The sequence below is a fragment of the Pristiophorus japonicus genome, chromosome 13 (assembly GCF_044704955.1).
Source record: "Pristiophorus japonicus isolate sPriJap1 chromosome 13, sPriJap1.hap1, whole genome shotgun sequence".
In the NCBI taxonomy this organism is placed as follows: Eukaryota; Metazoa; Chordata; class Chondrichthyes; family Pristiophoridae; genus Pristiophorus; species Pristiophorus japonicus.
In genome coordinates, this window is record NC_091989.1 from 26,735,050 (window position 1) to 26,748,704 (window position 13,655).

Here is a 13,655-nt window from a genome sequence, read left to right on the forward strand (position 1 = left end):
TTTCATTTTCTGAGGAGTTGCGAATGGCACTGAACACTGTGCAATCATCAGCGAACATCCCCACTTCTGACATTATGATGGTCATTGATGAAGCAGCTGAAGATGGTTGGGCCTAGGACACTGCCCTGAGGAACTCCTGCAGTGATATCCTGGGGTTGGCATGATTGACCTCCAACAACCACAACCATCTTCCTTTGTGCTAGGTATGACTCCAGCCAGTGGAGAGTTTTCCCCCTAATTCCCTTGGACTTCAATTTTGCTAAGGTTCCTTGATGCCACACTAGGTCAAATGCTGCCTTGTTGTCAAGTGCAGTCACTCTCATCTCATCTCTGGAATTCAGCTCTTTTGTTCATGTTTGAACCAAGACTGTAATGAGGTCTGGAGCAGAGAGGTCGTGGCAGAACCTAAACTGAGCGTCGGTGAGTAGGTTATTGGTGAGTAAGTGCCGCATGATAGCACTGTCAACGACACCTTCCATCACTTTGATGATGATTGAGAATAGACTGATGGGGCAGTAATTGACCAGTTTTTTGTGGACAGGACATACCTGGGCAGTTTTTCACATTGTCGGGTAGATGCCAGTGTTGTAGCTGTACTGAAACAGCTTGGCTAGAGGCACGGCTAGTTCTGGAGCACAAGTCTTCAGCACGACAGCCGGGGCCCATATTCTTTGCTGTATCCAGTGCGCTCAGCCACTTCCTGATATCACGTGGAGTGAATCGAATTGGCTGAAGACTGGCTTCTGTGATGGTAGGGACCTCAGGAGGAAGCCGATATGGATCATCCACTTGGCACTTCTGGCTGAAGATGGTTGCAAACGCTTCAGCCTTGTTTTTTGCACTTGCCATCATTGAGGATGGGGATATTCATGGAGCATCCTCCTCCCGTTAATTGTTTAATTGTCCACCACCATTCACGACTGGATGTGATAGGATTGCAGAGCTTTGATCTGATCCGTTGATTGTAGCATCGCTTAGCTCTGTTTATAGCATGCTGCTTCCGCTGCTTAGCATGCATGTAGTCCTGTGTTACAGCTTCTCCAGGTTGGCACCTCATTTTTAGGCCAACATCCCCAGTATCGAAGCATTGACCATGTTCCATCAGCTCCATTGAGTGGGCCACATATGCCCGACACAAGACTCCCAACGCAAGCGCTCTACGTGGAGCTTTGACATGGCAAGACTCCAAAGGATTGCCTATGATGATGGGACCTCATTTTTAGATACACCTGATGCTGCTCCTGGCATTCTCTTCTGCACTTCTCATTGAACCAGGGTTGGTCCCTTAGCTTCATGGTAATGGTAGAGTGAGGGATATGCTGGGCCATTAAGTTACAGATTGTGGTGGAATACAATTCTTCTGCTGCTGATGGCCCACAGCACGTCATGGATGTCCGGTTTTGAACTGCTTGATCTGTTCTGAATCTATTCCATTTATCACGATGGTAGTGCCACACAACACGATGGAGGTTGTCTTCAGTCTTCATCTCTTAGGACTTCATCTCCACAATGACTGTGTGGTTATCATGCTACCAATGCTGTCATGGACAGATGCATCTGTGACAGATAGATTGGTGAGGGCGAGGTCCAGTAGATTTTTCTCTCGTTAGTTCTCACCACATGCTGCAGGCCCAGTCTGGCAGCTATGTCCTTCAGGACTCAGCCAGTTTGGTCAGTAGTGATGCTACCAGGCCACCCAGAGTACATTCTGTGCCCTTGCTACCCTCAGTGCTTCTTCCAAGTGGTGTTCAACATGGAGGAGTACGGATTCATCAGCTGAGGGAGGGCAGTAGGTGGTATTCAGCAGAAGGTTTCCTTGCCCATGTTTGACCAGAAGTCATAAAACTGCATGGGGTCCGGAGTCAATGTTGAGGACTGCCAGGGCCACTCCCTCCCTCCCGTATACCACTGTGCTGCCACCTCGGGTGGGTCTGTCCTGTCGGTGAGATTTCCTTCCCTAAAGGACATTAGTGAACCGCATGGGTTTTTACAACAATCCGTTTCTTGGTCACCATTATTTGCACTATCTTTTTTTAAATTCCAGATTTATTTAATTAACTGAATTTAAATTCCACAGCTGCCGTGATGGGATTTGAACTCATTTCTCCAGATCATTAGTCCAGGCCTCTGGATTACTCGTCCTGTGGCAGCATGGCTCTCATTGTGCACATATGGGCCACATGTACTTGGGTTGCGGAGCGGAGTCATGAGATATAGCCTTTGTCACCCAGTAACCACCCTTTAGTTTGTCTTGGTGGCTCAAAGACTGAGGTAACAGTGGACTGGTGCAGAATAAAAGCATCATGATTGCTGGCAGGATACTGGGCATTCACCGTCGTGATGTGCTGCACAGTCAGTGAGTGGTAACCTTTGTGGTTTCAGGACAGCTCAGCATTTGAATGCGGTGCCCGCAAAACCACCTGTGTGCAGTCAATGGCGCCCTGCATCATGGGAAGTCCGCTATGCTGTCAAAGCCACGTACACACTCTGCCTACTTCACTCTGGCCAGAAAGAAGACAATGAAGTCCCCTCTCCTGGCATAAAGAGCTTCTGTCACCTCTCTTGTGCAGCAAGAGAGGTGACTACCCTTTGTGTGAAAATGTGCTTCCTGATTCCGCTCTTGAATGGCCTAGCTCTAATCTTATTATGTTACTTTGTTCTTGATTTCCCCTCCATCTATCCTGTCAAATTCTTTTATAATTTTAAACTCCTCGATCAGATCACCCCTCAACCTTCTGTACGCAAGGGAATACAAGCCAAGTTAATACAACTTGCCCTCATAACTTAATCCTCTAAGCCCCGGTATTATTCTTGTGAAGCTGTGCTGCACCCTCTCCAAGACAAATATATTCTTCCTGGGGTGCAGTGCCCAAAACTGAATGTAGTACTTCAGACGGGGTCTGACCAAGGCTCTGTGCAACTGAAGCATAACTTCCTCCTTTTTATATTGCAGCCCCCTCGAAATAATGGCCAACATTCCATTAGTTTTTTTGATTGCTCTTTGTAACTAGACATCACACCATAAGGCCACTGACCACCTGATCACAAAAGTAAAGGCCCATAAACTCCAACGCGAAGCGGCAAGTTGGATCCAAAATTGGCTCAGAGGCAGGAAGCAAAGGATAATGGTTGGTGGGTGTTTTTGTGATTGGAAGGCTGTTTCCAGTGGGGTCCCTTGCTTTTGTGGTATATATCAACGATTTAGACTTCAATGTAGGGGATATGATTAAGAAGTTTGCAGATGATATAAAAATTGGCCACGTTGTTGATAATGAAGAAGAAAGCTGTAGACTGCAGGAAGATATCAATGGACTGGTCAGGTGGGCAGAACAGTGACAAATGGAATTCAATCCGGAGAAGTGTGAGGTAATTCATTTGGGGAAGGCTAACAAGGCAAGGGAATACACAATAAATGGTAGGACACTGAGAAGGACTTTGAAGTGCATGTCTACAGATCCCTGAAGGTAGCAGGACAGGTAGATAAGGTGATTAAGAAGGCATACGGGATACTTACCTTTATTAGCCGAGGCATAAAATATAAGAGCAGGGAGGTTATGCTTGAACTGTATAAAACACTAGTTAGACCACAGTTGGAGTACTGCGTGCCGTTCTGGTCACCACATTACAGGAAAGATGTGATTGCACTAGAGAGGGTACAGAAGAGATATACGAGGATGTTGCCTGACTGGAGAATTTTAGCTATGAGCAAAGATTTGATAGGCTGGGGTTGTTTTCTTTGGAACAGAGGAGACGGTGGGGAGACCTAATTGAGGTGTATAAAATTATGAGCGGCCTAGATAGAGTGTATAGGAAGGACTTATTTCCCTTAGCAGGGGGTCAATAACCAGGGGACATAGATTTAAAGTAATTAGTAAGAGGTTTAGAGGGGATATGAGGGACAATTTTTTCACCCAGAGGGTGGTCGTGGTTTAGAACTCACTGCCTGAAAAAGGGTAGTTGAGGCAGAAACCCTCACCACATTTAAAAACTACTTGGATATGCAGTTGAAGTGCCATAAGCTACAAGGCTACGGACCAAGTGGGATTAGGCTGAATAGCTCTTTGTCGGCCGGCACGGACACAATGGGCCGAATGGCCTCCTTCTGTGCTGTAAATTTCTATGATAAGTTCAGCAGAATACAGCTGACTCTAATGCTTCAGCCCCTGTGCTAGAACCCATTTGCACCTGAACTATGATGAAATCAAAAACCAGCAAAGATACAAAATGTACATTCTATCTCTCCTCAAAACCCTTGTATGAAGGAATTTGTTGGTCTGTTTATTCCAATTCCCTCCCTCCCCCCACTTAGAGTTATTTCTGTCCTTCATCTTCACAGCACTATTCCTGGCTTGCTCTCAGATTTCTGCCAACGTCCTGGCACCCCAGGTACTGCTGAGCATCAAATGAGATCAAGAACTGATCAGGTGGGAGGCAGATCCAATTCAATCACTCAATTGTCCCACATAATCCCAGTCTTTCATTCCTGTCATCAGTCAACTCAACCTCAAACTCAACAGAACCATTGAATCAATCTCCGGTGCTCTTACCTTACAGCAGGTTGTGACAAGTTAAACTGATCTTCTTGGTCAGCTGTCCCTTAGCCTATAAATTAAAAGATAAATGAGAAGTTACATCATGTAAAGGAATCACAATGACAGTTAGCACTAGTCTAATGACTGCCTATAATCTACGCCCTAATTGTTCTTTTCCTCAACAGTCCCCTTTTCCCTCCTTGTTAAGTGCTTGGAGAGGCTCCTTTTACACAAGGTGCACAATAGGAGTTCTGACCCCGACTCACACAGCCAAAGCTTACCGTACTTTCAAAAAGGACTGGAAACGGTTCAAAGACAGTGAATGAGCCAAATTCTATCATGTCCTAGATCATTGCGCTCGGAAGCTTGCCTTCATTGGGGGGGAAAATGATCCATAGTCTTCACTTGCTGAAGGGAATCATTGGGATAAGTGTGGAGAAGGTCTTTGTGTTGAACTAGGAGACAGTATGAGCCACAGGAACCACTGAGCTAATTGTAATTGTAACTGAGTACAGGAGATTGAGGGGTGAACTGTTCCAGTGTAACTGGAGTGAATACTTGATATGAATTATTCAGTACATTGTCACTCAGTGCAGCGAATGTGGATTTGTTGCAGCAGTGACAAAACATTTCTATTCTAAGCAGTTTTGGTTTCGTGTCTGTTTAAATCCAGTCACAGAACATAAGCCTTTTAAAATAAATACAACTGCAGTCTGAATCCTGTACCATGCTTATTTCAACATAATGCTGCAATTTCCATTGGCTAGGAGCTGGAGATAGAAGTAATTTAAATTTATACAATGCTGTGTGATTGATCCAGTTTTAAATTTGTATGGTCAGATACTCAAAATCCAGGTAGTCCTGCTTGCTATTTTCCACAGAATAAAATCAGATGCTCTGTTTGAATTTGACAGTGAGTTTGAAAATTTATGTGAGAAGAATCTGTCAGTTTGAATCTTCCAAGAGATACTTTAGATCAGAACAAGAACCCTGCAAGGCCAAAAAAAAGTGTAAAAGAAAAAGAAATACTTTATAATAAAAAAGGCACCTACCAAGGGTTAGCTCACTTCTTGTAATCCCTTTATTATTATTTAACTTGAAGGGCTCGGTGGATGATTCTCTACTAGAAATATATAACTAGGGCCAGGAACTTATTCCAAGATGCTCCCCCTCCCACTCCATCGCCGTAACTTCGCTGGAAGTGCAACAGAAATCCTGTTGACGCACATAAACAAAGTTTGCATCACACTTTCAGCGACGTTACAGCGATGGAGAGAGAGCAGCTCCGAGGAAATTCCCAGCCCAAATTGTACATATGTTAATTTTTCATCTTTTGAATGTTACCACACCTATTTAATCTCCCTCCACAGCCCATGTACACTCTACCCGATCATGGATTCCACCCATCCATTTAATCTCTTTTCACAGCCAATATACTCACTACCTTAGAGAAACATAGAAATCTATAGAGAAGGAGGCCATTTTGGCCCATTGTGTCCGCGCTGGCCGACAAAGAGCCGCACGGCCCTCGGTCAGCAGCCCTGAAAGGTTACATATAAACCTATGAACAATGAACAATGACGGACAGATAAAGAGCATCCGGCCCAATCAGTCTGCCCCACACAATTGCGACACCCCTTGCACCGCAACATTCTACACTCCACCCCAACCGAAGCCATGCGATCTCCTGGGTGAGGCAAAAAAACAGATAAAAATCCAGGGCAATTGGGGGAAAAATCTGGGAAAATTCCTCTCCGACCCATCCAGGCGATCAAAACTAGTCTGGACTGATTTGATTCCCTGCAGTACTTATCATCATATCTGTGCCAGCCAACAAGAGGTTATCCAGTCTAATCCCACTTACCAGCTCTAGGTCCGTAACCCTGCACTTCAAGTGTCCATCCAAGCACCTTGTAAATGTGGTGAAGGTTTCTGCATCCTTCCAGGCAGTGAGTTCCAGACTCCCACAAACCCTGCATAATGAAGCTTCCCCTCAAATCCCCTCTGAACCTTCCACCAACTACCTTAAAACTATGCCCCCCTCGCAATTGACCCCTCCATCTTGGGAAATAGGCCCTTGCTATCCACTATATCCAGGCCCCTCAAAATTTTATACACCTCAATGAGGTCTCCTCTCAGCCTCCTCTGTTCCAATGAGAACAAACCCAGTCTATCCAATCTGTCCTCATAGCTAAGATCCTCCATTCCAGGCAGCATTCTGGTAAATCTCCTCTGCACCCTCTCTAGTGCAATCACGTCCTTCCTATAATACAGCGACCAGAACTGCACTCAGTATTCCAATTGTGGTCTAAACAGAGTATTATACAATTTAAGCATAACCTCCCTGCTCTTGTATTCTATGCCTCGGCTAATAAAGGCAAGCATTCCGTATGCCTTCTTAACCACCTTATCCACCTGGCCTGCTGCTTTCAGGGATCGATGGACAAGCACTCCAAGGTCCCTTTGTTCATCTACACTTCTAAGTGGCCTACCGTTTAATAGGTATGCCCTTTCCTTATTAGCCCTCCCCAAATGCATTACCTCACACTTCTCTGAATTAAATTCCATTTGCCATTGTTCTGCCCACCTGACCAGTAGATTGATATCCTCCTGCAGTCCATGACTTTCCTCTTCATTATCAACCACACAGCCAATTTAAGTGTCATCTGCAAACTTCTTAGTCATACTCCCTATATTCAAATCATGAACTCTACCTACTGATTTATTCTCCTTCCATATCCCATGTACACTCGACCTGAACATGGATTCGACCCAACCATTTAATCTTCTTCCATAGCCCATGAGATGCACTTCTACATAAACACCCTCTGAACCCCAAAGAGAATCAAGAAAAGCTCTGAAATATTCACCCATCCATACCACCCCATAGTTAATTGCCACTTGTATTCAATGGAATTTTTGTTCAATACCCTAACCTGCATGGAAATGGTCGGACCAAGTCCTATACATGAATCTCAGTAATGAATAGGCTGGTTCAGCTTCCCAGCTTCTTATATCTCCATGAAATGAGTGACCAAATACTTTGGTTCTGTCTTCACGAAGGAAGACACAAATAATCTTCCGGAAATACTAGGCGACCGAGGGTCTAGCGAGAAGGAGGAACTGAAGGAAATCCTTAAAAGTCAGGAAACTGTGTCAGTGAAATTGATGGGATTGAAAGCCGATAAATCCCTGGGGCCTGATAGTCTGCATCCCAGTGTACTTAAGGAAGTGGCCCTAGAAATAGTGGATGCATTGGTGATCATTTTCCAACAGTTTATCAACTCTGGATCAGTTCCTATGGACTGGAGGGTAGCTAATGTGATACCACTTTTTAAAAAAGGAGGGAGAAAGAAAACAGGGAATTATAGACCAGTTAACCTGACATCGGTAGTGGGGAAAGTGTTGGAATCAATTATTAAAGATGAAATAGCAGCGCATTTGGAAAGCAGTGACAGGATCGGTCCAAGTCAGCATGGATTTATGAAAGGGAAATCATGCTTGACAAATCTTCTGGAATTTTTTGAGGATATAACTAGCAGAGTGGATAAGGGAGAACCAGTGGATGTGGTGTATTTGGACTTTCAAAAGGCTTTTGACAAGGTCCCGCACAAGGTATTAGTGTGCAAAATCAAAGCACATGGTATTGGGGTAATGTACTGACGTAGATAGAGAACTGGTTGGCCGACAGGAAGCAGAGAGTCAGGATAAACGTGTCCTTTTCAGAATGGCAGGCAGTGACAAGTGGAGTGCCGCAGGGCTCAGTGCTGGGACCCCAGCTCTTTACAATATACATTAACGATTTGGATGAAGGAATTGAGTGTAATATCTCCAAGTTTGCAGATGACACTAAACTGGGTGGTGGTGTGAGCTGTGAGGAGGACGCTAAGAGGCTGAAGGGTGACTTGGACAGGTTAGGTGAGTGGGCAAATGCATGGCAGATGCAGTATAATGTGGATAAATGTGAGGTTATCCATTTTGGGGGCAAAAACACAAAGGCAGAATATTATCTGAATGGTGGCAGATTAGGAAAAGGGGAGTTGCAACGAGACCTGGGTGTCATGGTCCAGTCATTGAAAGTTGGCATACAGGTACAGCAGGCGGTGAAGGCGGCAAATGGCATGTTGGCCTTGATCGCTAGGGGATTTGAGTCTCGGAGCAGGGAGGTCTTACTGCAGTTGTACAGGGCCATGGTGAGGCCTCACCTGGAATATTGTGTTCAATTTTGGTCTCCTAATCTGAGGAAAGAAGTTCTTGCTATTGAGGGAGTGCAGCAAAGGTTCACCAGACTGATTCCCGGGATGGCTGGACTGACATATGAGGAGAGACTGGATCAACTGGGCCTTTATACACTGGAGTTTAGAAGGATGAGAGGGGATCTCATAGAAACATATAAGATTCTGATGGGATGGGACAGGTTAGATGCGGGTAGATTGTTCCCGATGTTGGGGAGGTCCAGAACCAGGGGACGCAGTCTTAGGATAAGGGGTAGGCCATATAGGACTGAGATGAGGAGAAACTTCTTCACTCAGAGAGTTGTTAACCTGTGGAATTCCCTGCCACAGAAAGTTGTTGATGCCAGTTCATTGGATATATTCAAGAGGGAGTTAGATATGGCCCTTGCGGCTAAGGGGATCAAGGGGTATGGAGAGAAAGCAGGAAAGGTGTACTGAGGGAATGATCAGCCATGATCTTATCGAATGGTGGTGCAGGCTCGAAGGGCCAAATAGCCTACTCCTGCACCTATTTTCTATGTTTCTATGTACTCGCTTATCGCTCAAAAATCTGTCTATCTCCACTTTAAATATATTCACTGACCCAACCTCCACAGGTACAGCAGGCGGTGAAGGCGGCAAATGGAATGTTGGCCTTCATCGCTAGGGGATTTGAGTCTCGGAGCAGGGAGGTCTTACTGCAGTTGTACAGGGCCATGGTGAGGCCTCACCTGGAATATTGTGTTCAGTTCTGGTCTCCTAATCTGAGGAAGGACGTTCTTGCTATTGAGGGAGTGCAGCGAAGGTTCACCAGACTGATTCCAGGGATGGCTGGACTGACATATGAGGAGAGATTGGATCAACTGGGACTTTATTCACTGCAGTTTAGAAGGATGAGAGGGGATATCGTAGAAATGTATAAGATTCTGACGGGACTGAACAGGTTAGATGCGGAAGAATGTTCCCGATGTTGGGGAAGTCCAGAACCAGGGACATAGTCTTAGGATAAGGGGTAGACCATTTAGGACTGAGACGAGGAGAAACTTCTTTACTCAGAGTTGTTAACCTGTGGAATTCCCTGCCACAGAGAGTTGTTGATGCCAGTTCATTGGATATATTTAAGAGGGAGTTAGATTTGGCCCTTACGGCTAAAAAGAGATCAAGGGGTATGGAGAGAAAGCAGGAAAGGGGTACTGAGGGAATGATCAGCCATGATCTTATTGAATGGCAGTGCGGGCTTGAAGGGCCGAATGGCCTACTCCTGCATCTATTTTCTATGTTTCTAAAACAGACTAGCCAATCATTCATCTCATTACTGTTTGTGAGAATGTGCGTGCAGAATGGTTGCACATCAATATTCACTGTTCTTCAGAATGTACTTCATTGGCTGTGAAGCACACTGGGACTTCCTGAGGTTGTGAAAGATGACATATAAAATGAAAGTTTATTTTTTTCTGTTATTAATTCATTGTATGTGAGTAACTTTGGAATGCTAGACGATGGGAGAAGATGCTATACAAATGCAAGTAGTTCATCTGTTTCAGATCCAGAAGAGCCAGTGTATTTCTAACATTTTCTGTTGTCATATTTTTCATATTTTTCTTTTTTTAATTAAAATTACAAAAAAAGTAACTAACATGCTTATAACAGCACCCAGACAAGACAAGTTAATCTGCAGTCTACCTGGAATAATGCCAGTTTCAGGAACAGGCCTGACACAACTTCTATTTTTGACCAGTCAGTGTTTCAACAGACACAGATTAATTACCTAATTTGTATGGGGTAAAATGCAGGACACAAAGAAATACAAAAACAAACAAACAGAAACAAGCCACTGGGGCCAACCATCCTGTCTCTTTCTGATCATTCTCAACCCCACCTACCCAACTTCTCCCCTATCCCTCAACCCACCTACCCTCCCGCCGATACTTCAACAACCACCTTCACTCCATATCCCTTATACCCACCTACTCCCCACAACCCGCAATCTCCCCACCCCCTTCTTCACAGATCCTTCAACCCCACCTACCCATAGCCCTCAACCTCACCTACCCACCTCCTTTCCATCTACATCTACCCTCAACCGCACCCATCCAACTTCTCCCCATAAACCTTAACCTCACCAACGCACCTACTCCCCATATCCATTAACCCCACCCACTTTCTCCCCATAACCCTCAACCCCCCCTACCCACCTTCTTCCCATATCCCTCAACCACACCTACCCACCTACTCCCCATATCCCTCAACCACACCTACCCACCTACTCCCCATAACCTTCAACCCCCCTACTTCCTATTGTGTTCCTAACACAGATGAGGCTGCACACAGGGAGGTGAAAGTAACAGTGACCTCAGTCTTTATTAAGACACTCCAGAGTGAGGAACAGGCCTTCGGGGCCGGCTTATATACAGTGCTCCCAAGGGATGCTGGGATCCCTTGGGACTTCAGGGGATGAGCTCCCTGGTGGCGGAACATGGGAGTGCATGCTTTACAGATACACAACATCACTCCCATCCCAAAGTCAAAGTGAAAATTATTTACAAGGTGAGGCGGTTGGGAGTCTTTCTTTCCCTGGTGGTACAAATATCTGTTATGGTGTGTTGGCTGTGCCCTCACTGGGCTGGCATGTTGTTGGCCCTGCAGGGCTCCTAGGTGAGCCTGGCCTTGCTGGGCTGTTGGGCATGATGTGTTCGATTTCCTGGTCCGGAGTGGTGTCGTTGATCCTTTGGGTGTGTGCTGTGGGCTCGAAAAAGGTGGTGTCTGCTGTGGGTTGTTCAGGGCAGTCTGTGAACTGCAGCCTCGTTTGGTCCAGGTGCTTTCTGCAAATCTGTCCATTGTCTAGTTTGACTACAAACACCCTACTCCCTTCTTTAGCGATCCACTTGGGACCATGTCCATAGTTTAGCACATACACAGGGTCATTCAGATCAATTTCCTGTGACACAGTGGCATGACCATCGATTACATTTTGTTGCTGCCGCCCGCTCTCTACCTGATCATTCAGGTTGGGGTGAACCAGCGAGAGTCTGGTTTAAGTGTCCTTTTCATGAGTAGCTCAGTCGGGGGCACCCCTGTGAGCGAGTGGGGTCTCGTGCGGTAGCTGAGCAGTACTCGGGACAGGCGGGTTTGGAGTGAGCCTTCTGTGACTCGTTTAAGGCTCTGTTTGATGGTTTGTACTGCCCGCTCTGTCTGCCCATTGGAGGCTGGTTTAAACGGGGCCGAGGTGACATGTTTGATCCCATTGCGGGTCATGAATTCTTTAAATTCAGCACTGGTGAAACATGGCCCGTTGTCACTGACCAGTATGTCAGGCAGGCCGTGGGTGGCAAACATGGCCCTCAGGCTTTCAATGGTGGTGGTGGCGGTGGCGGTGCTTCCCAACATTATTTCACATTCAATCCATTTTGAAAAAGCATCCACCACCACCAGGAACATTTTACCGCAAACTTAGTGGTGCCTCTCTGGGCGTGTTGCTCAACTGAGCACATACGCTGCATTGCCGTACACAGGACTCTAAGTTAGAGTCGATACCAGGCCACCACACGTGGGATCTGGCTGTCGCTTTCATCATTACTATACCCGGGTGTGTGCTGTGGCGATCCGAGATGAACGTCTCCCTGCCCTTTTTGGGTAGCACTACGCTGTTACCCCACAACAGGCAGTCTGCCTGAATGGACAGCTTGTCCTTTCGCTGCTGGAACGGCTTGATTGGCTCTTGCATTTCAACGGGGATGCTGGTCCAGTTCCCATGCAGTACACAGTTTTTTTTACTAGGGATAGCAGAGGATCTTGGCTGGTCCAAGTCCTAATATGGCGAGCTGTGACAGGTGATTTATCATTTTCAAATGCTTCCATGACCATCAACAAGTCTGCGGGCTGTGCCACCATCAACAAGTTTGCAGGCTGCGCTATTTCCAACCCCATGGTAGGCAATGGTAGCCGACTGAGAGCATCCGCACAGTTCTCGGTGCCTGGCCTGTGGCGGATGGTATAGTTATACAATGATAGCGCACGTGCTCACCTTTGTATGCGGGCTGAGGCATTAATAGTTTATCCCCTTGTTTTCAGCGAACAGGGATGTGAGGGGCTTTTGATCGGTTTCCAGCTCAAATTTGAGGCCAAACAGGTATTGATGCATTTTCTTTACCTCAAACACACACGCTAATACCTCTTTCTCAATCATGCTATAGGCCCCCTCGGCCTTAGACAAGCTCCTGGAAGCATAGGGCAACAGGTTGCAACTTCCCCGCAACGTTAGCTTGTTGTAATACATACCCGACTCTGTACGACAACGCGTCACATGCTAGCACAAGTCTTTTACACGAGTTATACAATACAAGCAGCTTGTTGGAGCATAAAATGATTCTGGCTTTCTCAAAAGCAATTACTTGTTTTTTTTCCCCCATACCCAGTTCTCACCTTTGCGCAATAACACGTGTAGGGCTTCTAAAAGGGTGCTTAACCCCGGTATGAAGTTACCAAAATAGTTGAAGAGTCCCAGGAACGACCGCAGCTCCATGACGTTCTGTGGCCTGGGCACGTTCCTAATAGCCTCTGTCTTGGCGTCTATGGGCCGAATGCCATCCGACGCGATCTTTCACCCCAAAAACTCCACTTCTGTTGCCATGAAGACGCATTTCGACCTCTTCAGCCGCAGCCCTACCCGATCCAGTCGCTGGAGGACCTCCTCCAGGTTTTGTAGGTGCTCGACGGTGTCCCGACCCGTGACCAATATGTCATCCTGAAAGACCACAGTGTGTGGTACCGACTTGAGTAGTCTCTCCATGTTTCTCTGGAAGATCGCTGCAGCCGACTGAATTCCAAACAGGCATCTGTTGTAGATGAACAGTCCCTTGTGCGTGTTGATGCAGGTGAGGCCCTTTGATGACTCCTCCGGCTCCTGCGT

General features: G+C 46.2%; 1 protein-coding gene across 1 annotated transcript in view; it reads right to left on the reverse strand.

The window, feature by feature from the left end:
• shank3a (SH3 and multiple ankyrin repeat domains 3a) overlaps nucleotides 1-4,590 on the reverse strand; it is a 1,463,579-nt gene extending 1,458,989 nt beyond the window's left edge. The window contains exon 1 of the mRNA XM_070897277.1: nucleotides 4,548-4,590. The gene's annotated coding sequence lies outside the window, so the exon portion shown is untranslated. The remainder of the gene's footprint in view (nucleotides 1-4,547) is intronic.
• Nucleotides 4,591-13,655: the final 9,065 nt, after the last annotated feature.